General features: G+C 42.4%; 1 protein-coding gene across 5 annotated transcripts in view; it reads left to right on the forward strand.

The window, feature by feature from the left end:
* Positions 1-20,523, forward strand: part of OSTN (osteocrin) — a 53,707-nt gene that overhangs the window by 6,293 nt on the left and 26,891 nt on the right. For 2 of the 5 annotated variants that reach the window (XM_074153704.1, XM_074153702.1), the window contains one exon: positions 17,794-17,925. The exons of the other annotated variants lie outside the window; for them this stretch is intronic. The gene's annotated coding sequence lies outside the window, so the exon portion shown is untranslated. Of the gene's footprint in view, positions 1-17,793; positions 17,926-20,523 lie in introns of those variants that run through there. 5 annotated transcript variants of the gene reach the window in all.

Below are 20,523 nucleotides of genomic sequence, written 5' to 3' on the forward strand. Positions count from 1 at the left end.
TGCTTGTATCACAAGGATTATCAGCTCTGTCCATGAGTCTCTCTGTTCATTCCCAACAGTTGTGTTTATAAAAAAAACGCAGCATCATTTAACTGTAGGTGCTCAGGTAGCTCAGACAAAGAAGGCACAGTCACTGCTTTGAATCGGTGTCTGATTTTTCTAGAAAAGGGATGAAAGCAAGGAGCTTTCCATTTCCCCCATGGATTGTAGGTTGGTTTTGAAAGGTGTCCAGCTACAGCAGCTCTGCAGACACAGCTCCAAATAAGACGGGGTCACCACTGCGGGGATATTACTGTGGTGAGTACAGGCACCGTTGTGACCATCTAAGGGCTTAAATGCATATGTGTGGCTTACTTAGATAAAGCAAAATGGGAGAAGCCACTTGGTGGATATAACTTGGTATTATTTTTGGATGATTCCAGCTTCTCTCTCAAATGCCATCTTTGTGCTTAGTGGATGGTTTATCTGACTGTATTGCCATGGTTAGAGTGCAATGCATAGGACAGCATAGTTTGTGTTAATAATTAATACGAGACCAGTACAGTAACAATTGTTGCCCCTTGATTCAAGGACAGCATCTCTACTGTTAAGATAGACGGGTTCGTTCTGGACTCCAGAGGCTTTGTGTCACTTTTCAAAAACTTTATTTTCTTATTTTTTTGGCTTTATTATTTCAAGATCCTAAGGTCTCCTGCCAGGCTTAAATTATCTTTTTTATATTTATTTGGCTTCCCTTTGAAACCATCCATTCATCCAGTTTCCATAAAACCCCTAATAACTATTTTAAAGTTTTTGTTCTTGGCTCTTTCCAAACCTATAAATACAGGTTTGAAAACCCAAGCTGAATTCTGTGTAAATAATCCTCTCTACCCCCTCCTTCTCCCCTGGTTATAAGTGGGGCCTTCAGTGTTTTCCTTCTCAGCACTTGTTAGTTATCAGTGGTCTGCATGCCTCTCGTTTAGGGGCTGGGGCCGGGGGGGGGAAGGTAGTTATGGCATATGAGCAACCTGACAGACAATGTCTCAGAGACATGATGGCTGCAATTACAAAGGAAAATAGCAGCAGGTAAATTAGTTAAAAAGACAGTTGCACTCCAAACGTCTTTTCTTCCTGCCTTAGTGTAATCCCATATTTAGCAGATGCGTGCCTCTTAGTGAGCATCCCCGAGCAGGTGGTTATGCCCGTCAACAGCTCTCAGCTTCTGTGGCAAACACAAACCAAGCCCAGCCCTCACCAGTGAGCTCTGCTGGTGCACGGGCGGAGCCCTGAGAGACTCACAACTTGCCCCATGAGATCTTCCAGCTTGTGAAATTCTCCGGTGAGAGGAGAAATCATAGCCGTGCCCTGGGGGGGCTGACCCATGCTGCTGTGTAGCTTGAGAGACAGCATGGAGGATAAAGCAGTAGAGAAGTCCCAGCAGAATATCGGTGCTTTGGGGAGATTGAGTTGTTTAAAGATCTGGCTTTAGGATGAGAAGCCAGCCCTGATGTCTTTTTCCTGAGAGTAAGACTTGCCACTGATATCAAAGATGATGTCTGCTTATTTTGGGAGAGTTTTGTTGTTCTTATCAAAAAAGCAGACCCTTTTATGCAAAGCTAATTCCTAGGAAGTTTCTCGCTACACTTGTACCAGTGGTGGTATGGAGCTAAACCAGGATGCAGAGAACTCGCGTGGACTTTGCACCAAGTCTGTCAGGAGAGGATGGGGTTCAGTCTCTTGTCTTTTCTGTGTCTCGTTGGCTGTTCTTTGCATTGTGTAGGTCCCGGATGCTGGGTCCTATTAGCAGTGGAATTCCCTTGTACCAGCTTGTGCAGCCACAGACGGTAGGCTTATTGCAGCTAACAAGAGGCAGCTCTTCACTTAACAAGTGCCTGAAATGAAGAGAATCCAGGATCAAATGTCTATCTCATGTCCTTCACAGATGTTCAAACCAACTGGTGTCACAAGTGAGAGGCCAGACCTAGAGCTTTTGAACTCAATGGAAAAAAAATCCATATGTCTTCAGGAGCTTTGGATCTCCACCAGAGATAAAAGCAAATCTTCTAATATACTTTTTCTATGTAGAGACACTGTGTGGGGCCTCTGGCCAACATCTGAAAAACCAGGGCCTAAAATTAGTCCCCTAAAATACCAAGAGCAGTGAGTGGTTCCAACTGATACCAAGTTAGGAAAAAGGGCCCGAAATAAACAGATTCCTCAGTAACCAAGATCCTGTTTTTGAGACAAGTGCTCATTCTCACAAATCAAAACAACGAGAAACCAAAAAGAAAAAAGAATGAAAACATCAAATCAAATCCCAGCAACCCGATGATACTATCAGCCAAAGCATGCCTTACTAGAATGTTTTCCAAAATTCCTCAGGGAGTACCAGTGAGCCATGAAGAGGATATTGCTCTTTTCTGAAGTATTAGATTGGGGGTTTTTGGAACACACCACGTTTATTTATGTGACAAATCTGTTCTTCTGTTAGGTCATGTATTTGCTGTATGGTTCTTTTGTCCCTTGTGAGGTTTCTTCCTTTTTACAGGCTTATGCTATATTTTTTTTTTTTAAGCATTTTTCTTGTCATCTTTTTGGCTTTGTGATGGACAGTATGATTATTTGTCTTATTTGACAGGTAAAGTGAGGAAGCAATTAGCAACAATAAATACTCTGTCAAGTGGATAAGATTGATGTTCAGGGACTGTCTTGCTTTGATAGGTGTGTGTACAAATTGTTCAGTGCAATCCTGTTCCCTGGCTGAAATTGTTTGGAGTACCAAAATATGAATGTCAGAAAACATTAATAGGAATGACAGCAATGCTGAGAGCATCTCCAATTTCTTTAGAAATAATACTTGGATCTGGTTGTCAGCCCTCTCTAAGGTTGTGTTGTTCCTTTCTGCATATGATGAAAGTGGCCATGATACTGTATTTTATATTACTTTTTATGTCTCAATTAGGAACATATACTTTATCATTTCAGGATGAATGCTTAAGCAATAAGGCATAGGAAACTTTACAAGACGATTAGCTCTTTCTTTTTTTTTATTGTATACACAATTGATATATTGTCTTGAGCATCTAGTATATAGTTATTGTACTTAAATTGCTGTATTGTCCCAGCACCCTACTTGTTAATCGAGATCTCCTTGTTCAGTTGCACAACCAGAAGACAGTGTCTGATCCAAGAGATCATGTACCTGCTTGACTCTACACAAGGGGAAGGAGGACTCATACCAGCCTGAACTGTGTAGTTCCCTAAAGTAAGTGCAACGGTGCAGGCTGCTTTGGGCATCAACCAATTTTTTAGCATGTATCTGTAGAGAACTTAAGAGAGAGAGTATGATTACTGGCTTAGTTCTCAGGCTTTTAATGCAGGATGAATAAGTAATATCCCCAAGAATATGCACCTTGAACTCCAGGTGTGAGGAAGCACGTAGAGGGCACATGGAAATATGTGTAAAAAAAAAAAAAAAGTGTCTGTGGCTCTTCAGTACCAGAAATAGAAAGTCTTCTTAGTTATGCACAATCTCATTTCTAACAAACTTTTATTCTGTTCTTTCTTCCTATTCTGACCATGTGAGCTCCCATTGGGTACCACACCACCAGACTGCCCTGGCAGCTGTAGGCAAGGCAGATGAGACAGAGGAAAAAAAACGTAACTGAAGTACTCTCAGGGCAGGAGAACTGCTATACAAGGCCAGTAGAGAATCTGACCATCCTTTTGAAATGCAGCAGGAGCTTCCTCTTCTGATAAGGCATCTGAATAAGGGCTGGGTTTCTCCCCACACTGCAGTCCTTAATGTTGCTTGTCCTCTCTCTATAACTAGAGAATTCACTAGTCCCTGTAACTGGACAAAGGAAAGAAGCTGAAGCTTCCAGAAGCCCTACTGGCAGCTTGCTTTTTAGTCTAATTTAGAGGGAGGTGGTCAGAAACTAAAAAGACTGGCGCTGTTGCAAAATGCTAGATAGACCCTGACATCGACAAAGGACTTTTTGCAACACTCTGCAGAGCAGAGCCTTTTCCATTTGAAGTTCAAGTGCAGTCACAGTGGCAGCAGTGACTTGTTCTGTCCAGTGTCAGTTTATCATGGAACATAAATGTAGTTTTAAAAATACATATTGGGTTTAAATGCTGATCAAAATGTCAGCATATTACTCTGTGGTCTTGCAACAGCAGTGTTCTAATAAAATCATAGCCCTTCAGCTTCTGGAAGACAACGCAGAGAATGATACTCCTCTGGTACTGTAAGTTATATTTTCCCTTTACAGCTCTGGCAGATTTCTTGAAAGTTCAGTGATATCCAGGCAAAAACAATCTTAAACAAACCTGAACTCTGCCCAGAAAGGAATCCTGATGTTACCTACGTTTGGAGTTTCTTCTCTCTAATTCTAACAGAATGCTTTGATGATTGAAGGGGTTTTTTTTTTTTGCAAGTGTGTGTGTGTGTGGCAAGAGATGTTACATTCCTCTTCTCCATCCCCATTCAAGAAGCATGCTAAGGCCTTTTTAGTAAGGAGATATTTCTATTCCAAAGATCTCCACAGGCAACCAAAGCACTTGTACGCATGCCTCAGCTACCATGCGGGGTAGCGCACTCCATCTGTCTCCACGCTGGAAGTCTTAATGGTGCCTCCATTGCATTCACAGTGTATACTTGTGGATACCACCTCTCCCCCAGACCCTCCCCACGTACCTGACAGCAACACTAAAACAGTAGAACAGTTGTGTGACTCTTCAGTGGCCTGCTGCAGGCACCCCTGTGACTGCAGAGTCCAGTATGTGTGGGTCCTCCTCACAGCCACCATAAGCTCGGAGAAGACTACTGAAGATGACCAGATGAACAGAGTGGTTCCTTTATGAGGGCTGATGGACAGACTGGGACACTTTAGTCTGGGAAAGAGACACTGAATGTGGTGATATGAGAGAAGCTAACAAAATTATGGAGTGTGGCACCACGCCTGTTAAACACTGCATCTGCCCAGCCTTGAGACTCAAAAGTCCCCTCTTTTTCTGCTTCCTGATATCTCTATAGTTTCTGCCATCTACACCTTCTTCCCTCTCGGCCGGCAACAGCTCATTTTCACCAAATAAGCAGGCAGCTGTCTGGTGATGTTGGTCAAGTCCTAGGTCAATTTACACTCCCTCTTGACTATATTAATTCTCTCTGTAAATGTCCTGCTCTCCTTTCCCCATCTGCTTCAAAAAAGGGTGAGAATTTTCCACAGTATGGATTTGTTGCCTGCTTCTCTCCAATTCTTGCCCTCCCCTCTTACTCCCAAAACCACTCCCAAAACCACTGCTTGTCATCAGTGATGCACCCAGGGTGAGCTGCCCTCAGAACCTAGGCAAGCTTAGATTAGAGAGCTAATGTTAATTGAGATGAAGGTTTTTTCATCCATGTGCCATCCAAAGTCATCGAGAGTCCAGTACAAATCCTCTCTTGGTTAGGTCTTTGGGTCAGACTCCGCATAGAGAAGGAAGGAACACTGAAAACTAGAAACTAGAACTTCTGTCTTCCACTACAGGTTGCTGGAAAAATGAGCTCTTTCTTACCATCTGGTTATAAAAAGGCAAATGTGCAAGTCATGCAGATCACATTAATAATTGACTCTTATGTGAGATTGATATCACAAAGTAGATTTCTTATAATTTCACAGAATCACAGAATCACCCAGGTTGGAAGGGACCCTTTTAGATCATCTAGTCCAACCAATGAAAAAAAAAAACAAAAAAACCCCAAACAAACAAACAAAAAAAAAACCAAAAAAAAACCCAAAAAACCACACACACACCCCACACCACACACAACCCACACACACACCACCACACCATCCAACACTAATCCATATCCCCGAGCACCATGTCAACTCCTCTCTTGAATACCTCCAGGGATGGTGCCTCAATCACCTCCCTGGGCAGCCCATTCAAATGCATGATAACCCTTTCAGTAAAGAAATATTTCCTAATATCTAACCTGAACTTCCCCTGGCGTAACTTGAGGCCATTACCCCTTGTCCTATCATCTGTATCTTGGGAGAAGAGACCGACCCCAGCCTCTCTACAGCCTCCTTTCAAGTAGCTGTAGAGAGCGATAAGGTCTCCCCTCAGTCTCCTCTTCCCCAGACTGAACAACCCCAGCTCCCTCAGCCTCTCCTCATAAGACTTGTGCTCCAGACCCCTCACCAGCTTCGTTGCCCTTCTCTGGACCTGCTCCAGCACCTCAATGTCTTTCCTGTGGTAGGGGGCCCAAAACTGGACACAGTACTCGAGGTGGGGTCTCACCAGTGCCAAGTACAGGGGGATGATCACCTCTCGGGTCCTACTCACCACACTGTTCTTGATACAGGCCAGGATGCTGTTGGCCTTTTTGGCCACCTGGGCACACTGCTGGCTCATGTTCAGCTGACAGTTGACCAACACCCCCAGGTCCTTTTCTGCCAGGCAGCTCTCCAGCCACTCTGCCCCAAGCCTGTAGCGCTGCCTGGGGTTGTTGTGACCCAAGTGCAGGACCCGGCACTTGGCCTTATTGAACCTCATCCCGTTGGTCTCAGCCCATCCAGCCAGCCTGTCTAGATCCCTCTGCAAAGCCCCTCTACCCTCCAGCAATTTCCAACCAATTTCCTTGGTTTCCTAGGAAGGGAATTCTCTCTCTTTATGTCTTTGTATTCAAAATGGATGCTTCTGCTTTAGCCTAGCACAAGTTAGTGGATGCTGACTTCGCAAAATGTAAACATTACCTGTGGAGATCAACTTGGGATCTAATGGTCCAATGCTCTAGGAGTCTATTAATTTTTCAGAACTTTCTTTCCACCTTAAGTAATGTACAGGTAGTTTCTTATTGACATTCAAGCAGATGTTGTGAGGTTTCCATAGACATAACTTGTTGGTTTAGTTTGGTTCTTTGGGTGGTGTATGAAAATTTAATACAGTAAGAGCTGGGTTAAATTTTTCAAATCTTGAAGCTGATTAACGTGAAAATAAGTAAGTTTGTTTTCACAGAGGAAGGGAAAGAGTATTCTAAATCATTGCAGAAAACTGCATTATTTCCAAAATTTGGAACTTGCATTTCTTTTCCATTAAAGATAATCACAATTTGAGGAAGTTATCAAAATTATTAGGCTACTAAAAACCCTGTGAGACTTTTCAATGATAGGGATATTTGCCTGCCACAGCAGATTCCAACTTTAACTTCCAATTTACTTTTCCCTTTAGTTGCTTTAAGCATTCCTTGGACTCGTTCTCTCAGACTTTACTTTTGTATCCACTCCAGTTTATCCTGAGATTGCAGCATTTCTTTATATAACTTCAGTTAAACACTTTTGAGGACATCACTGAAGGAGTGCCATACATGAAGGATTTGTGCCAGCTTAGATATGTAGTAACTCTCTCTAAGATAATTTATTTAACTTTTTTCAAAACACAAAAAAGTACGTCTTTTTCTGTTGCTGGGATCATTATGGTCTAAGTATCAACTTTCTTCTGTGAAGGTAACAGACGCAGTGTTGATGAGTCAGGCTTCAGTAGACCTATGCTGATTCACACTGGCTGAAGATCTGAGCAAATTTAAAGTTGTGTGGCATTCGGAGTTGGAGCAGGAACCTTAAATCAGAGGTTAATGGAAAAGAGGTCTTTTCCATCTGTAACGTGTGGGTATGGCAAGAGGGTTATCCATTGGAAGGCGCATGCGGTATTGTAAAAAGATAAATGCAGCTCAGTTCCTCTGTCTTGTGGGTGCTGTAGTTAGCAGAACTCCTAACTCGAATGCCATGCTGTGTTCTGGATCCAGATGAGTCATGCAGACTGGCTGCTTCTGTCCCTAAAGACAGGGAACGTAATGTTTCCTGTGTTTCTTCAGAGGCCTTGTCTCCATCATCATCAGAAAGGAAATACTGTCCCTTTGCTAGGCAGAAAAGGCAAGTCACCGCATCAGCTTTTCAGCCTGGAACCAGTCCTGGAACTGGTGAGGCTCGAGCTCTGGTAAACCAGGAAGCGTAAGTCATGTCTTCATTGCTCCTGAACAAGGTGGCAGCCAGTGTGCCAGTTTCAGACACTTCCCTGGCTTTCTGCTTGCTTTCTGCCACATGGGCGATGTCTCTAATGTAACACTCACATCCTGTATGTATTATTGTCTGTCTGTATGCGTATGTACCCAGACGTGTGGTTGCCTTCCAGTATTCAACACCTTCCCACGTGTTGTCTGCCCAGTGCACTCCAAGCCTGGAGCTGTGGGGATGTAGCACAGTTGAGCTTAGTCTGCAATGGAGGAAGGTTAAACTGAACCAGGTAATCAACCCACTGTAAACTAAGAGTGCACAAACAAGAAATACCACAGTCAGCTTAATGTAGGGTTAACTTGACTATGCCCAAATCCTTTGACTGTAAGGCTGTGGGACAGGAGAGGGCCTTTCTGTTCTGTTTATACGGCTTTTGATATGGCAGGGCTGTGACCTGTATTTGGGGCCACAGTGAGTGATAATCTAATCCTGTGTTTTCTTAAAACTGCAGCCCATCTCAGTTCAGGTGCAATAATTCTCTGAAGCTCAGACAGAAACTGATGATAATAAAATATCTTATGGTCCAGCTTTCTTGGATTTCAGGAGTCTCTGAAAGCCTGATTACATGGGGCTTCCTACCTTGCTGGTACATGACTTCAGGTACTAAGGCTTTCCCAAGGCGCACATGGCTATTGACAAGCACAGACCAAGAAACAGGTGCAACAAACCATCTTCACTCCCCTGCCATGGGGGGTGGAACAGAGCTTAGCTTTTAGTGAGCATCTTGCTCTTCTGCATCTGTCATGCAAGCAAGATTGGCTTGTCATCTTCAGCTTTCTGCACAGAGAAGTCAGATCTATGCAGCCCATTAGAGCCCCTGTCCTTTAGTGGAAGCAGAGGAGCCTATTCTGTCCTACAAGTAATGGACTATGGACTACAGGAGCCCTAGTGTGAAGTATAGGGCATAAACAAGCCCAGAATCAGATGGTGACACCACGTGGTGGTTATGGGCTAGGGCTTTCCAGCTGAATACATGGCACAGAGGGTGCACAGTCATAGTAATTAATTTCTTGCCTCGGGGTGGAATAGCAGACTTCTTCCACTCACACTTATGCAGAGCCAACCCCTTTTCCAAAAGCCAGTGTGCTCACGTTACACGGTGTTGAAAAGTCCTCACTGTTCCCAGAATATTTCCTTAGCTCGTTTGTCCAGTGAGGGGCACAAGGGAAAGCAATTACTGCGGCAAAGGTGGAAAATGGAGGTAACGGTTCAATCTAATCACCACCCCACCATGGAGAAAGCTACATCTCTCCTAACCACAGAGGAGGTGTTTAGTGCTCCGGCTCAAGGCAAATATTTCCTCATCACTCAGCAGCAGTTAGGCAGGATGTGCCAAATCCAGCCAGGTCTTGCAGCATGAGGAAAACAAGAACTGCATGGAACTGTCATCAGCAACAAGAGTCCTAGAGTTTAGGCTCAGCTCTTCTCACTGCACTAAAACAGATGACAGGCCACATTACACAGCCGCAGAGATTAAAGTTGAACAGATTTGAGTGCAGAGCTAGAGGCTGGTCACTGCATTTAACTCTTTGAAGATCGTAAATAACACTTGTATCCCTCTTGCTAGAGCCTAGAAGATACCAACAAGGAATCTCTTCCAGGGACAGGGGTGTCTGGTGCAGAGGGTCCCTTCTGCAGCCCTGATGGATGAGGTTCCTCTCCAGCTGTAGCTGCGCTGAGCTGCTAACTCAGCACAAAGAGGGGTATCCTTCCATAGCCCACTTTTTCTTGGGATGAGACCATGTTCCTGTGGAATCAGGGACCAGGCTGGATTTGATGCCTACAAAGTCCAGAGCTGGACCAGGCTGTTTTGATAGCTCCAACGTGCTACAGTTGAACTATGACCAAACTCTTACCCCAGTTCCAATGGTGGGGATGTTGTGTATCATTGGAATCACATTGCTTCAACTAATGTAATGAGTAAAGTGAATGCAAAGTGAGAGCCTGGGTTCAGACTTTAGAATAAAGATACAGACATACGTTGCTCTATTATTTTAAGTATAGTACAGTCTTGCCTTTCAGAAGTGTAGGTCTGAAGGTCTTCAAATCTTCTAGGCAATTGCATCAGTTCCTACTGTTCATCAACTGATCAGAACCCAAAGCAGAGCTTTGCTCAGTCTGGTGTCCTGTGTGTAGAACTGTGTTAGGTTCTTTACTTTCTCTCTAGATCAAGTCCAAGAGGTGGTATTTTATTAATGAATAAATTGCAACTTAAGTCAAATTTATGACTGAAAATTTGATGAAGAGGTTATTGAAAGAAAACCATCCAAGTGAGCCTTCAAGAAACTGCAGGATAAAACATTGCTTCCCTGCAGATTGATCTATAGATTTATGTACACTGATGCCAAACTGCACTCGCATATAATGACTTTTCAACATGGATGCTGTATACAGGCTGTTGGTACCCCATTTGCAATTTTCTCAGACATGTTTTAATTCTTAAGCCCCTAAGAAGTTATTAAAAAAAATCTCAATAATTACAAAAGAATTGTACAAGGACCAATTAAAATGTCAGTTAGATATTTGCTATGTCAAATGTCAAGTCACATACTCTTGTTTAATGAAATCAGTTTCCAGTACAGTTCATAACATCATCAATGACCTAAACAGTGCACCTGACAGCTTGCCTGCCATCTCGAGCTGTAAATCTGGGTAGCTAATGGTATATCGAAGAAGAAAAGGTCAATAAATGCAGAAATGTGTGGAGAATCTAATCTTTCCCTGACACTTGTTATTCCTCCCTTTTCACTCTCCGTTCATTTTATAATCTGTCACATTAAACTAGTCACGCTTGGCAAGAGCCTGATCAGGACAAGTTTCCGATAAAGCTGCATCCGTTCTTGTCACACAGCATCAGATGGGCAAAGGCAATACGTGACCACAGATCTGGGAACACGCAAAGGGAAAACTCTGTTCTGGAAATGCAATTTAAGGAGGAGTCATAAATACACATAAATGTATTAAATTTGAGAAAGAGATGGGAGAGACTACAGAAGTCACTCGTCTCTTCACGCGCAATTAAAAAGGTTTTTGATGACTTTGGTTTTGTTTTGAACAAAACTGCTACTGTTGAGCAAAAAAAAGTCTTGGGCTTCTGAGCAGTTGACCTCGTAGTCTTTCCATCTGCCAGTACATTTTTTTCCCTGTAGTGTGCTTAACACTTTGCCCAGTCCAGAAAGAAGTGACTCAGTCAAAAGGACTTCCTCCATCTCCCTTGGGTGATTATTCTACAGCCTATTAGGTCTTCCCGTTAGGAAATGTTTCCAATATCATTTTCCCTGTGCTTACTTTTAAAGCATCGTTCTATGACCAGATATTATTCTAAACAACGCTCTTCCATCATTAGGGCTTCCATTTCTTCTGTACTTGTCTATGGTTACCCTATTCCCTCCAGCATTTCACTGGTGTTTCGTTGAGCTGCAGATGTTTAATGTATTTAACCTTTCCTTGTATGCCAAGCACAGGACTGGCACCAGGATATTTATACACCATTAAATAAGGGTGGTGCCTGTTAAATGTAATTACTTTCTTCTGATGCTTTCATGGTAGAGGTTGTGCTAGAGAACAAGGGCAGCTTCTATTCTAAACTACATGGAAAAGGTGCAACTGCTAAAAAAGAATTACTTATAAATAGACTATATATAGTAATATATTAATTTAGTATCCAACCTTGATTTAAGTCCACAGGGGAAGCAGTTAAATTTATTTGATGCTGACCTCTCAAACAAAGATATTGCATGCATGTGTACACACGAGAAATTCCAACTAAACTGATGAATATTATCAGGTTTACTAAGATTCTCTATTTTAACTGTAAAGAATATCTCTAAAACCACTAGAGTCTTTTAGACTGTGGGAAACATTGCAAATGTTACCACACTATGTCTGGATGCATAATATGTATGTGTTTTTATATCTCAGCATATTTGGGTTTCTTTGAACTTTAAGATTAGCTATGAATTTCTTGAGTATGCAAAGCTCACTTCAGGGATAGTTGTATAATCACTGTATTGTGTATTACCCTAAATTGCGGATATGTACTGTCTACTTGAACTCCATATTTTTAATTAAAGGTAGGGTTGATAGCTCTGTCTCTTCTTAAAGTTGTAACCCTTTACATTTACTTATCTTTGGTTGCTTATAAATTTTTCTGTGCCAACTCTGTCGGACACAATATGGTATGTGTATGTAAATGTTATGATCATTTCAGTGAATTTTTTTAGGAAAGAAAAATACGATATAAAAGCGCAAGAACAGTCATACCAGGTCAGACCAGCCGTCTGTCTCGCTCAGGATACTCACTCTGACAGTGGCCAGTACTGCAAGCATATTTGACACTTCCTTCAAATATTCTCCCAGCTTCCAACAATTTGTGGCTGAGGGATTTTAGAACCAGACACAATATTTTGTACTTAATAGTCCTTAAGGGATTTTCCTTGGTGACTTTGTTTTTGAATCTGTGTAAGCTTTTGGCATCTAGAATATAATTTGGTGAGGAGTTCCACTGTTTAAATACACACTGGCTGAAAAGAGGACCTTTCTGGTTTTTGAGCCTATTTCCTGTTGTTTGCAATTGAAGATCCCAAGCTGTTATATTGAAAGCAATCATTTTGAAGGCCAGCTTCTGCCAAACCCCTCTTGGTCCTCATTTTGGAATAGAAACAGTCAGCTCAGAGCCCCTTGGTATGTAGGCAAAGTAGAAGTATTTAAGATTGTTTGTTCCCGTGTACATCACTTCAGATTTATTGACTGTCAATGTCATCTGCCCTTTATCTGACCAGACGCTCCATCTTGTCACTTTCATCTCAAAGTTTCCATAATCAGTCCTTAATTCCTTGCATATCTAATTATCAGTAGCAAACTGTTTTCTCACTATTGTCTTTCTTTCCTAGATCATTGCATAAATCTTATTTTTCTCAAGTTAAAAATTTTCCCAGTTTTCTCTGAGCAGCTCTAGTCACTTCATATGATAGAAAAGAAGAAGTGGGAGTCAGGATTGTGAGGAACATGCATATTGCTATGACCATGAGCATCCCAAAATTTCATGGATTGTGTAAAATGGGATGTAGCAGATGCTTCACAGCAATGATTAAGGAAACTGGGGATGTTTGGTTTCACTAAAAGATAAATCTTTTATTTATGTAACTTTAAAAGACTGACTTTAGATACCAAGGGTCAGCGGATCTTGGCTAAAGAATTAAACAGCAAACCCAACAGTGACTGAAACGGAGAGTGAGACTTGCTTAGAAGTCAGTAGGGTGTTGTATCAGATGCAAAAATAATGTTCCTGGGTTAAGAATGAATAGAAACTAGTCCAGGAAAGCAATTAAGTGAATGTCTTACTGTACATGCTTAAGTAAATATTTTCAGTGGGGATACATATTCTGAAATTGAAAACCATACTTACATGCTTTGCTAGACCCCTTGAGGAGTTATATAGCTGTCTGTAAATATTGAATATACGTGAATTGTTTGAAATGTATGACCAATTTGAAAATAACCTATTTATCAGTGTGATTCTGACTGTCAACCTTGACTATCATTAGTTGCTTGCTTTTTTTTCATACATTTCTCCCAGATTCCCAACGAGCTGCAGAATTTTGTGGGTCTTCTCTGGGGTCTGGTTTGGTCCCCATGGAAGTTAATAAGTGGCAAAGCTCATCAAAAACATATCAGCAGGATTTTTTTTTTTTCTTTTTTTCTTTCAAAATTAAGTTTCTTAATCTTCTCCATTCCTTCCCCTTGTTCCTCTCCAGGAGATCTGTTCCACTCAGCCCATGGAATTTTGGCTTCTCATTTATATTTGGAAGAAAAACAAATTTCAAAATGTTGGAATTTCTCACAGATCAGAAATTCCTTTTTCCAGATAGGTCCCAGTGGCTTCTGTGGCACTTGGCTTGCTTGTGTAGGATTGTCAGGCAGAGGTAGGAACACCTGGATGGAGGAGGAGGGACTGTACAGCAGCACACCCACCACCTTGCAATGAGATAAAGCACCCTCTGCCCCAGTGATGATAACTGAGCTCCCTCTTCTCCGATCCTTTGTTAAATCTGTCCCAGAATAATACAGTTCCTTTGCTGAGTCAGTTTAACTTTTCCAGCTGTAAAGGTAGTGGATATCTTTGTTAGAGATGGGATTCTCAGAAGTTCCTAAGAGGCAGCTGTCAGCTCACAGCAGCTTTCACTGGGACATTTCAGTCCTAGCCTGCCAGTAAGGGGGAATTTTGAAGTGTGCCAGGAGGCATTGTTCCTTCAGTTGATAATTTTTCCCCAACATAAAAAAAAAATAAAAAATAACAGAAGTAGGAGATTCCAGTTGGTAGAAAAGGAATGAAAACAGTCCCAATGTCTCCCTTTATTCGCAGTCCCTGCAGCTATTGTTTCACCTTTCAGTGTGTCATTTTTGCTGTCTGCTTTCCAGCCTCTTTCTTTTAAATTTCTTGGAAGAATAAAAGAAAGACAAATTTCACTGAAGTGTAGTAGAAACAGGGATAAGGGGAGGCAGGAAGTTTGTTTTACGTGGGATTAAAAAAAAAAAAAAAGTAGAATATAAATTATCCAAGAAGAAATGTGTAGGGTGGCAAGTCACAGGCAGGGAAGTCAGGGAGATCGTGAAGGAATTCTACTCCTCTGCTGCTGTGTCCTTTCGCACACCCATTGCGACCCTGCACACACAGTATTTGAGTGTAGGTGGGACACAGGTCTTCAATCTCCAAAGCACACATTTCCTGTAGTCATTTCCATGAGTATAAAGAATATGCAACAAGCTACAATTTCACTGTTTCACTGACTTTTTTGTCTTCTTTAGTAGAGTACAGTCAAGGTTTACACTTCCACAAATGAGAAAGGTACCAGAGCAAATTTTAAAGCACTTTCTTCCATAAATGACAATGAACTACTGTTTCTTTGTTGGAAAACAACAATTAAGAGAGGCCTAACTGATCTGATTTGTTTACAGCATCCTTAGTCCTATGATAAAGTCAGTCACAAAATGTTCTTGCACAAGTTGAGCAGTCAGGAAGGAATGATAAAATGCTCGGTAATGGACAAAAAAAAAAAAAAAATTATTTTCAATGTGTCTTCAGGGACAGCAGCAGATACCTCAAGGTTCAGTACTAAAATTTAACATATTAAGTTCTTGGAAGATTGGACAAATAGGAAACTTGCAGAATTTTGCAGATTTCACTTTATTTTATTTAGGTTAGTCATAGCTAGAGAAAACTATGACTAATTTCAGAGGGGTCCAGCTCAATGGGGCCTCAATTCAGGGACAAGGTTCTGAAGTACCAAGGTAATGCAAAAAATAGGCAATAAAAATAACTGGAGAAGATTTAGTTGTGAGAAAAAAGAAATTCCTTAGCCTTGTGTCAGTAGTTACTCATGACGTACCAACACGCACAGGATCTTTGCTGGGCAATGTGTTCTAAAGCTCTGTTCTCTTAAGTTGCTTAGTAACATGAATCTCAGAAGATTAGGCTTTCTTCATAGAGCACTTTGCAGCCCAAGATATCCCTTTTGCTGGGACTATAATGTTTCTGACATCCAAGTCCGTGCTGGCACTGTTGCACGTTCCTTGTGCAGCCACCTGGTGTGTAGGAGCTTCGGTGCCACTGCTGACACTCAGGTGGAGGTTCAGGAGAGGCAGCAGTCTCATTTGAAACACCACCAGCCCAGGTTCAGAGCATGCTCACATAACCGTCCAAAGTGAATTAACCTTCTGCCAGTGAAGGTTGTGGACATGTTCCTTGCAGAAACATTTTTTGCTTGGTTGGCTTTTGTCTTTGTACTGCAGTACGCTCTGAACATCCCTTGGTTATGGCCATTAGGGTATTTTGCTTTCTTCTATGCCTCAGTGCTGGTGACTTCTGCCTGCAAATTCTAGGACCTGGGTGACACTTTCATTACATCTGGGTCTTTAGCTGCCCCCCAGAATCACAAAACTACATGTGACCAAGGACATACCATTCTCATTTCTGCCCTGGGTTGCTCAGTTTTGCTATCTGTATTGGGCATAAAGAAGTGCAGGCAGCAGCAGTGTGACCACCTATTTAGCCAGAGCTGTGGAGATAAAAGGAGGTTCCTTGGATTTTCTACCTCGCACATAGGAAACATAAACATTTTGACCTTCATGAGCATCTTTGTCAAAGACCAAAGACTTAGCAGCAATGGGTGAAGGATCTTGCACAGCTCTGGTAGGGAAAAGGAAATTAATCTCCCACAGTAGCAAATTCCATGACCATTAAGTGCTCAGGGAAGAGAAATGAAGGCAGAAAACAAGGAAACGAGTCAGATTCCCAGAGACAGGAGCTGAGGGACGGTGGAATCAAAGCATGTACCTTTAAAAGCCTCAAAGTAAGGAGCAGAAGAGATTCTTTGGAAATGCATTTCAGGTCACTGACAGTATACGCTGTTCATGGCACCACCAACCTGTCTGGCTGCACTTGTAATGGGTCTGCCTCGAAGCTGTCCCTGAGTACCTGATGTTTGAAATGAAGATGAAAGAGCTTTCATAGATAGGGGTGGTACACCTGGTTGTTTCCCTCTGGTTTGCCTCTATTCTAGTGTCGATTATCAGTGGAAAATACCACTGCTGTAAGGCAAAAGCTGCTTTATATAGCTCAATTTAGGCTTCAGTCTGCTTTTATCCAGGACTAACTCTTTGAATTTCAGTATATTTTTTTTTTTTTCTAATTGACACCAGTACAAAGAGGAGAAAATCAAGTGATAAAAATCTCTTCCAGTAAGCAATCCTGGAGCTGTCTTTGCCATTAAAGTCTCTCTTCACAGCAGGGTCTTAAGAAAGTTTAAGGAATGCGTGTCTGACGATTCAGGAACAGGCACAACAAGTCTAAGCGCCTTCCTGAACCACTGCCTTAAAATAACTCCACCAATGGCCACTTGTGCAGTGACATTTTGGAAATGTGCACCGCCTTATTAGAAAACTCGACTGTGAATACCAGGCAATCTACTGCGGTTCCTGGGATGTCAGCCCAGAATCCCAGCAGCCTTCCCATCTCAGCATAGCTCAGAAAGGCAGTTTTTAAATTAAAATCCTCATGTAAAATAATAGACACTGCGAGATTGGAAGCCTCATAAATTGAAAAATGTCAGTTGGTTTTGCAGAGGTTGCTTACTTATTTTCACCTCATAAACATTTCAGAAGGGATTCTAGCACTTTGTTAAACTGCTTCAGTGTTGGAGTCTTCCATGTTTATTTATGCACACCTAGCAAACTCCCTGAAGTAGCCAAGGGGCCTGGTTTCAGCAGCCCCATGGCTGGTGACTTGGGCTTTTCATTTTTTTTGTTGCGCTGGATTAATGTTCTGATAGACAAATCTGAGCAAAGTGTATATATTAAATGCAGATATTTGCTCCCTGAGGAAACGTGAGAGCCCACCAGCTAACCTCTCCAGTCCAGGTGCACTTGTCCAAAGAGGCCTGATGGTTAGATGCCCAACTTGGTGTATCCTTTCTTTTGAAGCTGCAGTCAAATCTCTGTTTTCTCTTTGGAGCTATTATCTTGGCTTCAGACTCCATCCCATCAGTATCTTACCTGTCACACGCGGCACAGGTGGGTCTAGCACTCTGTTCAGGACTTGTAGAGGACTTGTAAGACAGGATCCCAGCCTGACATAGCTTGGCTCAGCTCCAGCCAAGGTTATTGGCCAGATTGTCAGCTGCTGGAAAGTTTAGTTGATTTAAAGTCATTGTGAAAATCTGTGCAGCTCTTGACAGTGATTTTTTTCCACTTTCAGAGTATTTGTGCTGACTTGCCCCACTGGAAACTTGCTTAAGCTGGTGGAGTAAAGTGGTATTTCCTCTGATTTCAGCTGGTCTGAGAGTCCTCTAATTCTCCTGGACCATGTCCTCATTTCAGTTACACCAAGGTAAATGCTACTGAGGACAGAGAAGCTATCACACCAAATTAACACTGTGAGGTAGAAGAAGCTTTTTACTTGTTTTGTGAGTTTATCCTTCACCCTGTGCTTGTCTGTCCTCATGTCCTTTGCCCTGTCCCCATGAGGTGGGGTCACTCCCAGTTTTCCTGCCCCGACCTCCCCCCTGCAGTCAGCCCTCTGACCCTGCCGGTGGGGTTCGCTCTGGAGTTCCCTAGCAGTGGTACTCAGGGTACCCCTGCTGAACAACCCCCCCACCACCACCCCAACACATTTTCTAGGTAAAATCAGTGGCTAAGCTTTCACCCGGTGAAAGTCAGCATGAGCCAACAAAGTCAGCACTTTTGGGCCAGTGAGAGGGAGATAAGTGTCATGCGCTAAAGCCACAGTGCAAAAGGTTTTTGCATGGGTGTTAAGGGATGTGTTCATGACAGACACCAGGCTAGCTTAACCATCTGGACATCTTCTCCTGCATCTGTGGGTGGGTTTTGTTTCATTATTTGTGTTGAGACATAGAACTTCCTCATCTGGAATATCTCCATTGATTTTGGTGAATTTCTCATGATTTTCATCAGCACCAAAGAACATTTAGTTCATTGCTCATAATACTGACATTACCTCAGCCCTGCAAGGACAATGGCAAATGGGCCCAATATAAAGTTGGGGTAGGAAAGATTGGAAATTTTGTGGACAGATTTTGCAATCCTCTTTATCTGTTCAAATCAGTGTGTAAGCTGGCCAGAAAAAGTGTCTAAACAAAACTTGTATAAACTGGGTGTGCAAAATGAACATGACTTTTATTTCGCTGGGACCGATGGGAGGTATTGAACAGCATGAAAGGAGAAGTGTAATGCAGGGTACGCGTGTGGGGACATAGATGTATGAAGAACAAGTTAAAATAAACCCTGCGCAGATTTATGTTTTCTGTCAGTCTATCTGCTGGTGGAGTGGTGAATCTGTTGTTGCTATTACAGATATCTGGACCATGCAAAAGGGGTGAAGCTTGTGATTTTTGAAAAGCATTTGGGACAATTTTCTCAGTTCCTAGCTCTTCAGAGGGCAGTACCCAAAGCAGTGCTTGTTGTTCATTGTGAGAGAGGAAGGAGCAAGTGACCTGCGCCTTGTCTGCTAGGAACTCTAACTGTAGGAACTAAAACTGTAATGCTTGCCCTGTTCACGTGCTCTCCAGAAAGCAGCTGTGCCTACCTGTGTGCCAACGTTTAGTGTGTTACAATGACTTTTCCCAGTCATGCAGATCTATCCTGCCAATCCTGTAATCCGTATTTGCCCCTCAGATTTAATGTCCGTCCTTCTGCTGTGCTGAGGACTGACTGTGCATTGCAGGGCAAGAAGCGTTTCCTCTCTCCCCCTCCTTCTGTAGGTGTGAGCTCTGCTGCCTGGGCGGAAGGGGAAGGGAATGTGTTAATGGCCATGTAACGAGAAGGGTGATTTTTCCTGGCAGCACTTTTAGGTTTGCTTCCAGAATGCATACAGTTATCATTTATTCTCCTTTAAATTCATTTTCTCAGAAGAGGTCGGTGCATAGAAAGAGAATTTGGATTATCAGGCTGCTGGCACTGGCCTGCATTTTCCACTGTGTGTGCTTGGAATACAGTTTGGTCCTGCACCTCTCCTGATTTGTTTACCTTTTCCCTTCCCCTCTTCCTGCTCCCCCCAAGTAAGCTGTTGGATTCCTCTTTTCTTGATAAACATTTAAATTTTTTTTAAGTGAGCCATTAAATCTTTTTTTGCAATTTCTCTGAAAACCTTAAAATTGCACATTTGATCTCCTGAAGTCTGAAGAGCCCGGTGAAATGACTGAGACCCATTAGTGCTCAAGTCCTCAGAGCGCTCAGAAGACACTGAATTTGGGTCCTTGCTACTGCAACAAGATCTTTGAAAATGTTATATCTAATCCTTAATCCAGAGGTGTCACAGCTATCAGTCTAATCTGGTCTGATTGCAGATGGGGAAGTGCTCATCATATGGTGTGCTGTCACACCCTGTGTGAGTACAGGACAGGTAACACCTCCTTGCTTTCTCTCTTGCTGCTGTCTCCAGTGTGCTGCAAAATCAAGCTGTGATTGTAGCAGGCAATGAGCAATCAAAAGGTAAAAAGAGAAGCAAAAGGACCACGTCGGTGGCTGAGAGGACCTTTCCTTCAGTTGTTTCTGGTCAGGGTTTCTGCACCCTTCAAAACAGAATGTGGCTGAACAGAACTGGAGAGGGACAGGACAGCTCTGGATTGATCTGTATGGTAGAGCTCCACACAAAGACGCTCTTCAGTCTCTGATCTTGAATACCTGTGGTTTGAGTATTGCTGCTCCAGACCTAGGTATGTGAGTCAAGTATTGCAATTTAAAATTCTGCGTTATGGATTCAAATCCAGCTCCAAGCTATGGTGAACAGCAGTGATCACTATTTCATAGCCAGCTGATGGGTTCTTGCGAAATGAGAACTCCTGGCCTGATCTTTTTGAACCATTGCTAGTAGTGTTGTGGAAAAGGCCACTTTGGTCTATGTGATATCTCTGCTACTTGGAATCAGTGTTTTTAGGAAGGTAATTTTATTTTCGAAAGGAAGATTAGT

Source organism: Numenius arquata, chromosome 9, assembly GCF_964106895.1.
Source record: "Numenius arquata chromosome 9, bNumArq3.hap1.1, whole genome shotgun sequence".
NCBI classification, from domain to species: domain Eukaryota; kingdom Metazoa; phylum Chordata; class Aves; order Charadriiformes; family Scolopacidae; genus Numenius; species Numenius arquata.